The sequence below is a fragment of the Garra rufa genome, chromosome 1, assembly GCF_049309525.1.
Source record: "Garra rufa chromosome 1, GarRuf1.0, whole genome shotgun sequence".
Taxonomy (NCBI): domain Eukaryota; kingdom Metazoa; phylum Chordata; class Actinopteri; order Cypriniformes; family Cyprinidae; genus Garra; species Garra rufa.
The window spans coordinates 43240172-43256921 of record NC_133361.1 but is presented as its reverse complement, the minus strand read 5'-3'; positions in this window follow the sequence as shown (position 1 = coordinate 43256921).

Sequence of the window (16750 nt, the reverse complement as noted above, 5' to 3'; positions counted from 1 at the left end):
CACCACATCCATCCTCATCTCTGTAATGACAATTTCATTTCCACACCTTGCTTTCTTTAATGTTTCCCATCATAAAACCCCTTCAGCGTGTGAGAACTCCTGAAGCGGCATAAAGCTAACATGATGGTGGGCCGCATGCGTGTGTGACCCTAATTAAGAATCGAAAATTACCAGCCCATTCCTGCTTGTGCATGTCCAATAATCCTGAACTTAATATTCCATAAAAAGAGCTCCACATGACTTCCCGTCACCCCTGCACCTTCGCGATGTATGTCATCCCGCTTTTTATTTAAGAAGTCAATATACCATTGTACGACAGTAGACATTTCTGACACAAATTATGTTCACCGCTGGATGAGCCTCTCTTTTTCAATTCTTTATTGATTGTACCAGCTCATAAAAAAGAGCGGAGGGGTGCGGGCGGTAGGAATTGGAAAAGGGTGGACTGCTGACTTGGACTATTTTCTTTGTCTGGATAATAAAAATGCTACTTCAGGACTTAGAAGGTTAAGTTCTAATGAGTATTTTGGATTGCGTGCGCCCGTTTAATGGCCTCATAAAGCAATGCTTTGCTTGGCTAATAGAGGCAAGCTCACAGGCGAAAATTCCCCGCTTCTTTTTGTTAGGAGCTGCAAAAGTGCACCATGTGGGACGGATAAATAATTTCGAAGAGCGGGAATATGCCAATCATAAAACTCATTTGCTTGGCTGGGCCATGCGTTTTAGAGTATTACCTCGTTAATGATGATCAGCAGGCGGTGTTTCAGCATGTTTCTAAAGACGTTTATGTGCAACGGTTGGTCCCGAATCATACCGGTCAAACACTGGATGACTCGTAAGACTACCTTTTAAAGGACATGGATGAGTTTTCTAAAGCGGGAAGAGCTCATTATCAGAAAAACTGCATAGAATCGCTCCTACTCATGCTTGCGCTATAGGGTTTGTCAGTTAGGTTCAACAAGAGTGTTGTGGGCAGGACAGCTCTATAAATGTATGGAGCATATGCAGAAACGTAGAGCTGAGCTGATACACCATTAAAGTTTAAATCAGGAGCCTGTGACATGCAATCAATCCCCCAGCCAAGCCACCCTCCACCTCCATCTGCCACAATCTTGCAATTAACTTGTCAAAATATTTAGCGCCAAAATGATGCATAAGAACCTATGCGTCGTGACATTCTGCTCTGCAGACGTGCCGCATTAATAACCGTGAGAAAGTTTCGGTTTGCCGCAAGGAATACTTTACACAGTACTTCCTCTCCGGTTCAAATGACTCATCATAAAGGGGATTTACCCTCAGCAGCATTAGATTTGGAGAGGGCCAGAGCAGATGTATTGAGGTGGAAGGCATTGTGTCTTGATAAACTAGGATTACGCCAAGGCTTACCACACTGGAGGGAAAAAACGACCCTTCGCTTGCATTTGCCTGGAGGAATAGATGCAGAAATCAGTAAATCAATGGGTCTGGATGACGTTAATGAAAATAAAAAACAAAACAAGCTTTCTTGATATGCATTTGAAGAATTGCACTAATAAAATATCATCCCTGCCCCGCACAGGCAAACAAGCAAGATATATAGCCTATGTTTCAATTATCCGCAAGATGTACTTAAAATCAATCGAAAATTTATGATGATGACTTTTAAACTAGATTTGAATTTCCTGAAGGAAATACCAGCACTTGCAGGGCCACAAAAGATAAGTGGTGAAGTTTTATGTAGTTTATGTTTTGGGTTTTGGTTCTGTGTAGTGAAATGCCACATTTTCTTTGCCGTGACACCAATCATGCGTTGTTTTCAGTTGACTGCGAACAAATGTACCGCAATGTATATGCAAGAAAGACTTTATTGATTACAGTGATCTAACAATTAGATTTTGAATGCTAAATGTGACCCCTGCTGGAAAAATGAGTCGGGATGAGAAAATGTATTTATTTATTTTTATTATTAGAGCTGATTTTGAGAAAACTGAGTATAAGTTTTCTGCAGATTCCAAAGCAAAATCACCAAGCAACGTTCTAATTAAACCAAGCAACATATTTTCCTCCAAATTCTTTTTTATATTATTAATCACAATATAGGCCTAACTGTTTTTTATTTTATCTTTGTTAATAAAAATAAGAACAAAGATGCAAATAAACTGTAGTTTAATTAAGAGCAACAAGTGATTCAGTCTTTTTTTTAAATGTTTGATGAACCTTGAGACAAATTTATATTAAGACCTACTGTAATGCATGGATCTAATATAATGTTACACATCAAAGTTTTCCCCAACCATTAACTAATCGTTCATGTAAGTCATAACGGATTGTTTGTGTGAATCTCACCAAGACATATTTCGCAATAATGTACTTTATGCGTCTCATTTACGCGTTTTGCAAATGTCAGTCAGCGTGATCATTTTGTTTTCATCAGCATAAGTTTGAAAATCATATGTTACTAGTTTGGACTCATGTCATTGAGAATTCGATTTGAATATTCAAAAAGCTGGAATGCTGCACTTTGCAACAATAGACCTAAAACTTGTGGTGAGAAGCAGTAGCAGTCATCCAGAAGTAAACAGAGAGAAAGTTACTCCTCTCAGAAAACTTACAAATAAAAGTTATTTTAGACGTTTAATTGCTATTTGGAGCATTGGGATCACTAGAATAGGGCTTAATGAACTAATTTTTGGGAAAACCTCAAATTTGACCAAAACTGACATTTTTCACTTCTTTTGCCTGTAGCTCTAAATTAGACTGTGCACATTCTGACTTGTTTTGCCAGCATGGGTCACAAATATTCTATCAAATCAAAGTATTTTCAACACCTGTGGCTGTAAATTGTAATACAATTTCAAAGTGAATGGAATGTGTATGGGTTGTAAATTGTATCAAATATAAATATTAGGCTGCCTTCCAATCACTGCAATAAATAGTAAGAACAGTGTAACAATGACTTTAATGAAATGCTCGATATATAAGAAACTGACAATATTCATCTCAGAAAGTGGGGGGAAAAATGCCAACCACTGACTGAATTAAAGTCAGAATCAAAACACACTTCTTCAGGGTTTTAGACTTGTTCTAGCACCTTCCATCAGTCTTCCGACAGTCAGTTCAACCTCCAGAAGCTCCTGCCACTGAAATATGTCAATGCGAGTATGAAGAATTCAGGGTAAGATTTTTGAGAGGTGTCTGCAGAGATAGCACATTCTCTTAGAAGGCCAGCAGATAGAAGATCAATATTCCCACACAACTTTCTTGTGATTAATTTTTAATGGCCAGAGGAACTTTTCCCTTATAAAATGTAAATGGCTTTAATGTTAAATGCAAAGGGAATGACACCTTGATCAGTCACCCTTTCCACTTGCTTTTCAGGAGATGGTGACCAGCAGAGTTGCTTGATGACATCTCTCTCTCCCTTCTCCCTCCAGAGACCCTCAAAGTGCTTTGCACAACCTTCACCTCCTCCTTCACCACCTCCCCACAGCCACCCAAGAGAGGCTATTCCCTCTCTCCAACCACATCACACGCAGCTGTACAGCTATGCTACAGGTAATAGCGAGTTTGGCTGAAGTGGGTGGATATGTCTGAAGAAAAGAGATGGATCTTCTCCAGCTCCAAATTTATTCTGTGGAGGCTGCTTGGAATCCAAAGTTTCCATCAAACTACAGCGGCGGTTCAATGAAACAACAACAGAGAATGTTCCTTTTCTAAATTCCCACTTGACTTAATCTATTCATTTTAAGTAAATTCATCTGTTGTAAAGAAAAAAACATTTAACAAACTCAGCAAAGCTAAACTTTCTGTAGCAGGTGGTAAAACACCAATCCATTCTTGGGCAGTTCCCCTAGATTCTCGACCTAAACTGCAAGGACAAAACAAGATTTTTCTATTGATATTGCTGTCAGGTTGACAGCTGAATATGTACGAATCATGGGGTATAACAAAAGACTTCCGCGTATAACCGTATTTCTGTGCTTGTACATCTGCGTTCATAGTAGCTCACAAAGATCCCAAATGATATATCCCTGTCAACAAAAATAACAGCTTGTGTGAGGTTGGCATTTAAGCCTTTTTACAGTACCCAAAACGGTTGTTAAATCTGACCTATAGTGAGTTACCACTAGTAAGGTGCAGAATCCAAAATGTATTGATTTTACGTCCATTCCTTCGGAAAGGGGCCACATGAGAATATTCCAGCTCTTACAGCCAAAAAATAAATAAAGTCCTAATGATTTCACAGTAAAATCAGAGGAAAAGCCAGTAATGTATGAGAGTTCAGTCTAGGAGATTTGCTCAACAGCAAGGTTTAATTTCAACCGAGGGCTCAATAATAAAAACGGTCAGTGTTAAAGATTCAGGCAGTAACAGAACTTTCACATTTAAAAACATGTAAACATAAGCATTTAATGAGGTATCAAATTCTACAAACACTAAACAAAAATTGTGTAAAACATACTTTTCCAGAAAAAAAATGAGAGAGATTACCTTTTTTTCCCTGAGACATAAAATAACACTGAGCATTTTTTATGCACTTAAAGTTTTAGTTTTAGTACAGTTATTACGGTACTTTGATCGGTCAGCATAACATTACTTTTTGTTGAGAGCTGGAATTGTTAATGAAATGCATAAAAGCTGACAGGTTTATGCCTAAAACTGTAACATTCAACTTTAAACAATGACATACTGCAAGTGTCAGCAGTTGAGCAGTTGAGTTGAGAAGAGTTGAGCATTTTTGTAATTTGAAAACTGCCTTAAAATGACAGCTACACCAATGTTTTATAAAGTGAAAGTCGAATGGAAAAGCTAGCTCCTGTTCTACACCTGTTATCAAATTTAAAAAAAAAAATGCAGTGGATTTCAGAAATCTGTTAATATTTTTGTAATAAATACTAACTACAATAATAACTCTCTAAACATCAACATACTTTAAAATGTTCCTTGTTAAAAGCAACAGAGAAGACCAGTGCAACTTGTCATATGTTTTACTGAAGTAAATATTTACCAGCTTAATTTTGTTTTTGTAAATCATGTTGTCCATTGCTACTTTAAAGGAATAGTTCACTAAAAATGTTCCAAACCTGTATACATTTCTTTCTTATGCTGAACATAAAAGAAGATATTTTGAAGAATGCTGATAATTCTGATTCTAAAGAATTCAGATTCTAATTAAACAGCTGATAGTTTCCACAGTATTTCTTTCCCTACTATGGAAATTAGAGACGCTCGAGCCCTAGCCTGGCTCTTGTCCGACAGCTTATCAGAATTATCCCTTCTCCCAAAAGAGCTTATATTACTGTTTCAGCTATTAAAATAGTTCAGTTTTGTATGAAATGGCAAAGTTGTTATATTTTGTTTCGTTATTTTATTAAGTTCATTTTAGAAAAAAAAAAAAAGAAAAAGTTTGGAGCATTTTTAATTAATTAAATGTAAGTTTTTGGGGTTTTTTAAGTAACGACTAAGCACGACCAGCAGGAGACAGTGAGTAAATCATAGCCTATGTTTGATAAATTTAGCCTTCTCAAATTCTCATGACTTGCCTAAAATTTAATCTATAGATGTAAAACAATCAAACTTAACGAATATGCGCTGGTGCATATCCAATTGTTTGTGCGGAGAGTGGAAGCTAAAGCACGCTTTACAGGACAGGGTCTCCAGCACGATCACTTGCGTTGAAAACATTTCAAAAATACGCTGTAATTTTTGCTCATAAAGGTAAGAGCAATACATTGTTCGGAATTGTAAAGGGTCTACTTTTATTTGTTTGCATTCATAATATCAACAAAACATTGTGCTTTTATATAATAATAATAAATAAAAAAAACAGGATGCGCTTTCTGCAGTTTTGATTTTGAGCAGGATCGCTTCTGATAAACCAAAAATCAGCGAATACTTGCCTTACTGACCTGATAAATATATCTATTAAAAGATTTTAATTACTACTTTAACATGAAATAATTCAAATCCAAAACAAAAATTCTTTCCTTATAAAAAGATGCATTTCTCTCTAAAGGTGCATCCAATGAAGAGATGGATCATCAATTTCATTTTTGCGATACTTACCTAGAAAAGTTTACTAATAAATAATTCAAATATAACCTTACTATTTCTCCCTGACACAGTAATTACTCTTGCAGGTGCTTTGCGACAATCTTCAGCCTATTGCGTCTAAGCCACTCTTGACAGTCTCGATAGCCTGGCTTATTTCCACCAGCGCGTGTTGTTTCCACCATTTTTTTATCACCATAATTAATGGATGTCTAAAATATAAAAATAAGAGGAGAAGGCTAAAACAAGCCCAATGCCCTGAGCTATGACGTGAAAATTGTCGGGACCAGACTGAAATGCAGAGCTCTAATGGAAATCAGTGTAGTTCTTAAAAATATCTCCTTTTACAGTATGTTCAACAAAAAGAAAGAAACTCATACAGGTTTGGAACGACATCAGGGTGAGTAAATGATGACAAAATGTTCATTTTCGGGTGAACTATTCCTTTAATATCTTGTCTAGAAAAAAGCTAAAATAATTTGAACTAAATGAAATAGCTTTTACAACCAATAAACACATATAACAGGTCATGTTGTCACAAATAGGGAAGTTCATCACAAAAGAACCCACCAATAAAGAGCCTATTATAGGCTTTCCAGCAAAATGTAAACAGTGAAATAATCATAAAAACATAAAATGCTTCATAAAACAGCCTTACATGAGAAATTGGCCAACAAATACTGCAATAAATAAACTGTATACATTCAAAACATTTCAAATATTTGCCCAATGACATTTACAAAAAAGAATTGTGAACTTGAACTAAGTCCCATGTGACAATTAGTCCCAGTCTCCTCTATGAAGTAGCGTACCACCAGCCAGTACAAACCACAAACATTTACAGTACGCCAAATTCCAGCATTCATCACCCCTCACAGGTGATTCACCAAACCGTTCGGTACCCGTTACCCCAGCATCCGGGGAACATGATGTATCTGCTGTCTCTGTTCAGTTAATGAAAAAGAGCGGCCTGTCCCTTAGAACGCATGCTGGTGGGCATAATTGGATTGCAACTCGCCTGCAGTTTAGCCTCCTGCTTAAAGCCCCGCTCCATGACAGAATGCAGAAATAAGTGTGCGCTTTATGCTCTCTATTAGTTCGATTTATTCTGGGAGAGTTTTGTCTTATTGGGAAAGAGACGCTTCAAAGGCACGGGCCTATGGAGGAGTCGTGCTACATACAGTAGGAAAAGCAGGTTATTCCACGAGCCTGACAGAGAGTGTGTTAATTAATATAAACCTAAATAAAGGTAGAGAGGAGGATAATCTAATGGGTTTCAGAGGGATATTATGTTTATTCTAAGCGCAGAGGATGCAAAACCCCAGAGACGAGCAGGTACGCGTGGTTATAGACAGAGACAGATGGATCACAGAGGCGCTCAGAAATTAGAACGGGGCCGGAGACAGAGGCCCACTGCAGTTCCGGAGCTCTAAACGTGGAGATGCCACGAGAAAGACCGCGAGCTTGCGTGCTGCCTGCGCTTCCTTTAAAGAACACGTGAGGGATTACTCTACGCTGCATCCTGTTCTCTACATTCATCAATTCACGCAGGGGAAAGCAAAGAAATGACAGACAAATATATTATGATGTCAAACATCAAAGATTCTCTGCATAATTCCAACGGAATTCTGCTTAAGTACGGGATGAATTATTACAGCCTGAATTATGTGATTCCTCAGCATGTTACCCACAAGAGGTGAAAATATAAATATATTTGTCTGTCTCTTTCCATGAATAGGCTACAAAATAGGTCCTGAATCAGTTTAAAAATATTGATAGGAATAAAGAGTTGATTAACTCTAAATATTGTGACTGTTTGTAATATTCTAACTTAAACATGAAAAAAAAAAAAAAAAAAACGCTAACATTGAATTAATCAAAATAATCACTCAGGTCTAGCTAGTTATTCAGTATATCTTATATGTGACCCTGGACCACAAAACCAGTCTTAAGTGGCACGGATATATTTGTAGCAATAGGGACAAATACATTAAATCGGTCAAAATGATTTATTTTTCTTTTATTCCAAAAATCATTAGGATATTAAGTAAAGATCATGTTCCATGAATATATTTTGTAAATTTCCTACTGTAAATATATCAAAACCTAAATTTTGATTAGTAATATGCATTGCTAAGAACTTCATTTGGACTACTTTAAAGGTAGTTTTCTTTTATAAGAAAAATAATAAAATATTTTTTTTGCACCCTCGGATTCCAGATTTTCAAATAATTGTATCTCGGTTGTATCCCAAATATTGTTATCTACTTACAAACCATACATCAATGGAAAGTGTATTTATCACATATTTATTTATTTAATCTTGCGTTTACCATAAGTTAAAGAAAAATGATCTGTTTGAAAATCCAGAACAGGGATCTGGATTCTGGAACATATAACACGCAATAAGAAACAAACAAACAAACATGGGATTTGTACCTTGTACACTTGTACCAAAAAAGGTTATATACTGTATAGAAAGCATTTTCGGTCCCACTTTACATTAGGTGGCCTTAACAACTATGTACTTACATTTAAATTAATAATTTGGTACAGTGTACTTATTGTGTACATACATGTTTTTACATTGTATTTATATATTTTTAAAAACCTATATGTAATTACATTTGTAATTAATTTCTGTAATTACCACTGTTGAACCAACCCTTACACCCTAACCCACCCTGAAACCTACTCATACCACCAAACCTGTCCCTAACCTTACCCATATCCCACCTTAATAGAAGCAAAATTGTTTTGCAATGCAATATGACCATATTAAGTACATTGTACTTTTAAGTACATTATAATTAAGGCCACCTAATATAAAGTGTGGCCGCATTTTCTGTGACATGGATAATAAGTCCTCTTTTTTCAATGTCATCAGCGTTTGCACATGAAATTTGATTCATGGTGAACAGGAGGCAGTTAAAACAAAAGCGCTTTGCTTTGTGTTGGTTGTTTCATCAACGCAGGCATGAGGACAAGATTGCAGTTCTTTAATGTCATAGCAAGACACCAGTTCACTCTGTGCAATAAGCTATAATCAAATTACAGATTTCAATATCTGTCTCTAAATGATTAAAAACATGTAAAAGAAGATTAACCGCGAGAAACCGCGGAAATTAACATTCCAAGAAAGATGCAAATTCCATTTGGATACATCATTCATCATTTGGGCAAACTCAGAAATATGTGCGTGGTGTGCACTTCTTGCTGCCACAATCTGATTATGCCCAATAAATTCTGAAAACACTGAGGCAATATTAATCTCGTGGAACAATACTGTTTCAAATGCAGATTCTTGTAGATATTTCCTTTCTGCTGGTGGGTATCATGCAGTATTAATGAGACTGTATATGTAATCGTCACTGTATAACCGTGCGCTATACAGAAATTACAAGAATACATTTGTATAAGTAGAATAACTGATTTTAATCCAATCCACGGCTGCAGAACTGCAACACTAAAGAAACAAGTTTGTCTTTTACCCCCGGTTTCACAGACAAGGCTTAAGCCTAGTTCTAGACTAAACTGTAAGTCTGAGTTGTTTCAACTAAAATAAAATGGCACTGTTTGATCTTAAAATATACCAGTGCCTTTGTTTTGTCTTAAGATGCACACCAGTAATGTTTTTTCTGCAAGCATGTTTATAAAAATTACTTAATTGTCCTAATTGAACCATGGCCTAACCCTGGCTTAGCCTAAGCCCTGTCTGTGAAACCGGGCCTTAGAGTTTAAAGTAACAGTCAGCTCAAACTTGTGCATCTCTGCCATACAGTAAATGTATTGTAGCTCTGAAGACATGCTGTGCAGTTCTATACTGCATACATTTCAAATAGTGTGACTGAGATATTCACTTTTATGATACACAAGCTTGTGTGACTCATAGGTACATATGTGCACAGTCTGAATCTGAGCAATTACCCACACATTGTACTGCCTTGCAATATGTGTGATATCGAGATTCACGTGATATTTTTCACATCTTTTTTTTAATGCAGCTAGCCATATCATTACAGTTTTTGTTTGTTATATTGTACTATGGTTTTCACACTACTCTTAACCCTAAGAGTAAAGATCAGTTAACCCTAGGTTAAAGGTTCACAAAAAAAATCTTTATCTGTACTTTTTTTCAGTATAATAAAAACAAATGCACTCTGTTCAAATAACCATCTCAAAATACTATAAGTATGATTAATTTGACTCTTCTTATTAATTATTAATGTAAAACAGTAACACCTAGAACAAGATAACCCAGAATTACAGTATGCTTACCCATGGTTATGAATGAAATCTGAAAAGTCCTACATAGGTTCTTAGAAAATCATGCCTCTACAACAAAACCCAAAAAACATATCTATACATACAATTCACTTCACTTCGCAGCTAAAATTAACAATAGTGGTAAAACACCAACAATTTTTACTCGTCACATAAATTATGATTACAATGGCAGATTGTTGAGCAATAATGACATGGCTTTTTGAAAAATACTTTTACCATAGTGTATGATTTGCAAACTAATACATTTGATAGTTTTATAACACAACTAGCTCTGTGTATGGCTTTTCTAACTGTAAACTTGCTGGGTAGCCCACCCAGTACAGCATTGCACTTGCAATAAAGACATTCAAAGACTTTAGCAAGCTACAATGGCATGGTTGCTTCAGATAATCCATGTTAGGCAGGGTTTAATTTATGTGGTTATTTTCATACGCAATAGACCATTAAAGGGATAGTTCACCCAAAAATGAAAATTCTCTCATTAATTATTCACCCTCATGTCATTCCAAATCTGTAAGATCTTTGTTCACCTTCGCATCTTAACACAAATTAAGATATTTTTGTTGAAATCTGAAAGCTTTCCGAACCTGCATAGACAGCAATGCAACTACCATGTTCAAGGCCCAGAAAGGTAGTAATGACGTTGTTAAAATAGTTCATGTCACACCAGTGGTTCAACTACAATGTTATGAAGCTACAAGAAAACGTTTTGCATTCTGACATGTCTGAAGATTTTGACAGATAGGATGATTTGCAATTATTTGCCCAGCCTTACATATTTTGAACCAAAATATACAGTAGATGAACCAAGAGAGATGGACGTTGTACATGAACGCACGTCAGAGACTGACACGGAAGAGAAGAAATTGTTAAATAAAGTTATTTTTATTTCCTGTGTGCACAAAGGTATTCATACATTTAGGGTTGAACCACTTATGTCACATGGTGTATTTTAACAATGTCCTCACTACCTTTCTGGGCCTTGAATGTGTCAGTTGCGCTGCCGTTTTTCTGTCTAGGGTCAGAAAGCTCTTGGATTTCATCAAAATATTTTAATTTGTGTTCTCAAGATGAATGAAGGTCTTACGAGTTTGGAACGACACAAGGGTGAGTAATTAATGACAGAATTTTCATTTTTGGGTAAACTAACTCTTTTTCACCGCTCAATTTTTTAAATTGAGATGTATACATTATTATACATTGTTAAGCTTTCCATTGATTTGTTAGGATTGGACAATATTTAGGCAAGATACAACTATTTGAAAAATCTGGATTCAAAAAAATATAAATATTGAAAAATATCACCTTTAAAGTTGTCCAAATGAGGTTCTATATGCAACACATATTACTAATCAAAAATTAAGTTTTGATATATTTACGGTAGGAAATTGACATCTTCATGGAACATGATCTTTACTTAAAGGGATGGTTCGGAGTAGAATTGACTTCATTGCTATGCACTCCGAAGCCCATCTAAATACCCCATCCGGAGTTTTTTTTTACCTTAGTCGAACATTTATGGAGATATTAGAGTTTTTCGAATTGCTTGTTACAGGAGTGAATGGTACATGTAATGTATCTCGTAAATTGCACCACTAAACGTGCAAGTACTCTTACCAAACTTGTACAGTAGTGTAAATAGGTTATGTACTCACAAAACGCTGCATCAGAACATTTGTAAGTCCACCATGAGTGTTTTAAAAACACGTTTTACCCGAGAACTACTAGTCTCAGAAACTACAAGTCGACGTCACTTCCCTGGTTTGAAAAAAGCACGTAAAAGTCCTCCTACTACATCTGTGTGCATGTCAACTTGTAGGAGGACTTTTACGTGCTTTTTTCAAACCAGGGAAGTGACGTCGACGTGTCGCCATTTGTAGTTTTTGAGACTAGTAAAGCGTGTTTTTAAAACACTCATGGTGGACTTACAAATGTTCCGATGCAGCGTTTTGTGAGTACATAACCTATTTACACTACTGTACAAGTTTGGTAAGATTACTTGCACGTTTAGTGGTGCAATTTACGAGATACATCACATGTACCAATCACTCCTGTAACAAGCAATTCGAAAAACTCTAATATCTCCATAAATGTTTGACTAAGGTAAAAAAAACTTCGGATGGGGTATTTACATGGGCTTCGGAGTGCATAGCAATGAAGTCAATTCTACTCCGAACCATCCCTTTAATATCCTAATGATTTTTGACATTAAAAAAAGAAAAATCGATAATTTTGACCCATACAATGTTTTGTTGGCTATTGCTACAAATATACTCACGCTACTTATGACTGGTTTTGTGGTCCAGGGTGACATTTCACTTTAAAAAGCGTCATGAAACTGGTAAGAAGCAGTAGATTTTAATGATATCTCGCTGAAATTTTTTGAGAATTCCATATTGGGGGATGTGTTCTGTATGTACGTTATAAGTGAAAAAGAGGCTATATTTTAATTTAATTCAAAATGGATTAAATCGACGAAAAAAGAACAAACGGAAAGAACCCCCAAAAATCCATCCTTTCAACTTCCTTTGAATGTTTTTGTTCTTCCTTTCCATCATCTTCTTCCTCTACATTAGTGCTTCCCCCAGCATTTTAATGGCGGTGTTATTTCAAAAACTCAACCTATAAAAGGAAACATAATTAGACTAGGATTTCTAATTAGCTTGCCCTTCTTAGAATTGGATTCGGCTGCCTCTCCACACCCATTACGATGGGTAAGCTGAAAAAATGTCATCTCAATTTAAGAGGTAACGTCAGCAACTTGCACTTCATAGAGGCAGAGGAGCATTTTGCAAACCTCTCCCTTTGTTCTCTGACAGGTTTATTGGCAGGACTTTGACATGTTTAATCCTATCAGGAGATGGGCACGTTGGGGATTGAGCCTGTTTTATCTGCGAGGCGATGAATCTCCACCCCGTTAAGAGTCGGAGCCTGATCATCGTGGGGCCTCGGAGCTGTCATACTCGCAAGTTGCATCCTCATGCACAGGAAATAAATAAATAAATATTTCATGATCCATCTTGGTCAGGATCAAGGTAATCTCATATCTTTCTTTCTCTCCCTGGATGTAAGCTGAGAGAACAATGGGAAATCAAAGTGAGCTGAAGTTGATTCACCTTGTGTCTTTCAAAGAAGTGAAAACTAGGTCTATATTTGTTATCCTTGTTTAACCTTTATACTTAAAACTTTGTTTTTTAAGCCCCCATGAAATTGCTTTGCGAATTACACTTTCTTTCCTGCATTTCCTAGTGAAGTAGACAGATTTGTCTACAATTGGTAGATGATAGGTGACCTTAAAACTTAACTCTTGCGGACTTTAAACTACTGGTTGCCTGCTGTATAACATCAGTGGTTGAAGTGGTCAAACTCTTGCCAGCCATGTGTCAAAAACAGCATTCAGAACAGCTGGATCACTCTCTGGAGTGGGAGCTGCTCGAACTCTGCAACGGGTGGTGAAAGCAGCAATGCAATCAAGTAAAACCGACGATATCAGGTAAAACCCCACTCACTCGTCCCATAGTGTACTCACAGCCATACCATCTGGAAGAAGGTTAAGGACTATTAAAGCCAAAACAACCAGACTAAGAAGCCGTTTCATTCCACAAGCTGTCAGACTGCTCAATAACTCCGTCTGACAACCCTCAAATGGACTGTCCATCCTCAACTCAAGTACTAACGCTACATAAACCCTAGACTTCTTCACTGCAATACATGAGGCACTAACTTTTTCCATCTTTCACTGCATTCATTGTCAGCACTATATCACAGTGAGTATTGCTTTTTATGCTATTTTATATAATGGCATATGGGTAGTTGGCATGAAATAGTTTTGAGGGTCCTGCGGCGTGACATGCTATACTTCATCTAAAGCCATTTAGATGAACTGCATTTCACTAATTCTTTTATAATTGTTATGCATGCAGCTTTTATGACCTCATACGAAATGGAAAACTACATGCAATATTTGTACTTTTAAAAACTAATTTTCCACACCGCAGGATCATTTAAAATGAACTAGCGAGGGCAAAAAGTGTTTAAAAATCATCTGTTATATGCTGTAGCACGGTTCCAGATATAGAGGTCTTTGTTTGTTTTTACACCTATTTTTCTTTCTTTCTTTTTTTAACACCTGTCCTGTGAGGTCTAAGAAAAGATGCAACAGCTGCTGTGTAAAATGCTATAGCCATGTCTAAGAAATAAAAATAATCATCATAAACTGAAAATGAACTTTTAAAACGGACTAGATATGGGTTGCCTGAACAACTAATTAGTCTTAAGGAAGTCTTACTATACTCAAATATATCATAGCATAGTTTATTATTAACTATTTGCATTTAATTTTATTTAAATAATTACATTTTCAAAATGTATTGATTCAAATTGGATAGATTAAACATAAATCGGTTTTGTCATTTTGTCAGTGTCATTTATTCAGTTTAAAAGTATGAGTGAAAGTGTAACTGTGTATCAAGCAAAGTTAAATTAGCAAAAAATGAACAAGACTAAAACAAATTGGATTCACAGATGAGAAATATAAAAACCTGGTTGAATGATTAATTATTTTGTAGAACGCATTTAGTACTACTAGGAATACTACAGTTACAATTATTTCATTTTACAATGCGAAAAAGAGCCTTATCTTACTTAGTATTTTTTTGTCTTGTTTCTAGTCGAAATATCTTACAATTCTTAAATTAAGATGCATTTACTAGATAAGCAAAATGACATAAGATAGTTAGTCTTGTTTCCAGGGAAAAAAAAAAACAAAATTAGGTAAAGTTTGCTTAAAATAAGTTTCTGCTGAAGGGGTAAGTAAAATACTCTTGGTTTAAGAATATATTACTTACTTGGGTTGTTTCCAGGAAAAAAAATAAAAAGTGCATTTTGCTATAAACAAAACTAAAAATCTTATGTCATTTTGCTTATCTAGTAAATTCATCTTAATTTAAGAATTTCTTAGATATTTGAACTAGAAACAAGACAAAAACACTAAGTAAGATAAGCCTTTTTTTGCAGTGTAACTCTGACAAACATGCACTATATTAAATGTATTATTTTGTTAATGTTAAAACTGTGTAATCCAAATAGATGGAAATTTTATATGCAATTCACATACATAAATCCTAAGTTTAAACCTGAATATACTATTTCACTGCAATTTTGATCCCAAGTCTTATTGTGTTATGCGGCATTGTTTCTCAAGCGTTATCTTTTTTCAAGGTTGTTTATATTATAACTACGGTGGCCGAGAGAGGCCAACGCGCTGCAAACAAGAAAACACATGCAAACAGAAAAAAACGACAACAAATTAAGAAAACATCTTCATCAGTTTGACAACACAGGCGCTGCAAATCCTCGCAACGCAAACACAAATACGGAAACGCGCTGCAAATTCTCACAACACAACCAAACTCAGAAACGCGCTGCGAACACACGAAGGCGCTGCGAACACACGAACGCGCTGCATATAGCTCGGTCCACAACGGAAATGTTTCAGGGGGACCTCAAAAAGTGACGAACTCATCTGGGACCTGATTATTTTTTCAGTGGCTGTTGGTCAGAGCAGAGGTGTTATTGGTGAACTATCGCCTTTTAGTGATAGTATAGTATCACTTAAAGGTGATAGTGATATAAATAATCAGGTAATATAGTGATATAAATAATCAGGTCCCAGATGAGTTCGTCACTTTTTGAGGTCCCCCTGAAACATTTCCGTTGTGGACCGTGCTATATGCAGCGCGTTTGTTAGTTTGCAGCGCCCTCGTGTGTTCGCAGAGTGTTTCTGAGTTTGGTTGTGTTGTGAGAATTTGCAGCGCGTTTCCGTATTTGTGTTTGCGTTGCGAGGATTTGCAGCGCCTGTGTTGTCAAACTGATGAAGATGTTTTCTTAATTTGTTGTCGTTTTTTTCTGTTTGCATGTGTTTTCTTGTTTGCAGCGCGTTGGCCTCTCTCGGCCACCGTATATAACAGAAATCAAAGCTAAAATACTTAAAAACATTGTGTTTATGCATGTATTTATTTATTTTATTTTATTTTATTTTATTTTATTTTTATTTTGTGTTTGCGTGTAGTATGGAAGCCCGTTTCCACCACTGAATAAAAAAAAAAAAAAAAAAAAAAAACTTTTAATCTCACATTTCTCACTGCAAAAAAGGCTATTCTTACTTAGTATTTTTGTTTAGTTTCTAGTCAAAATATCTAAAAATTCTGACGCAAGATAGTTAGTCTTGTTTGCAGTAGGCTTGGGTGGTAATACGGTAATATGGTATACCGCAGGATCTAAAAATAGCAACGGTATCAGTTTCAATACCGTTATACCGTCATAAAAACAATGCACTTATATAGGAGACAGGATTAAATATTAAATATAATTTATTTAATGCCTAAAAATGGTATTAGTGATGCGTGGATGGCGGTTATATCCGCAGGTCGGG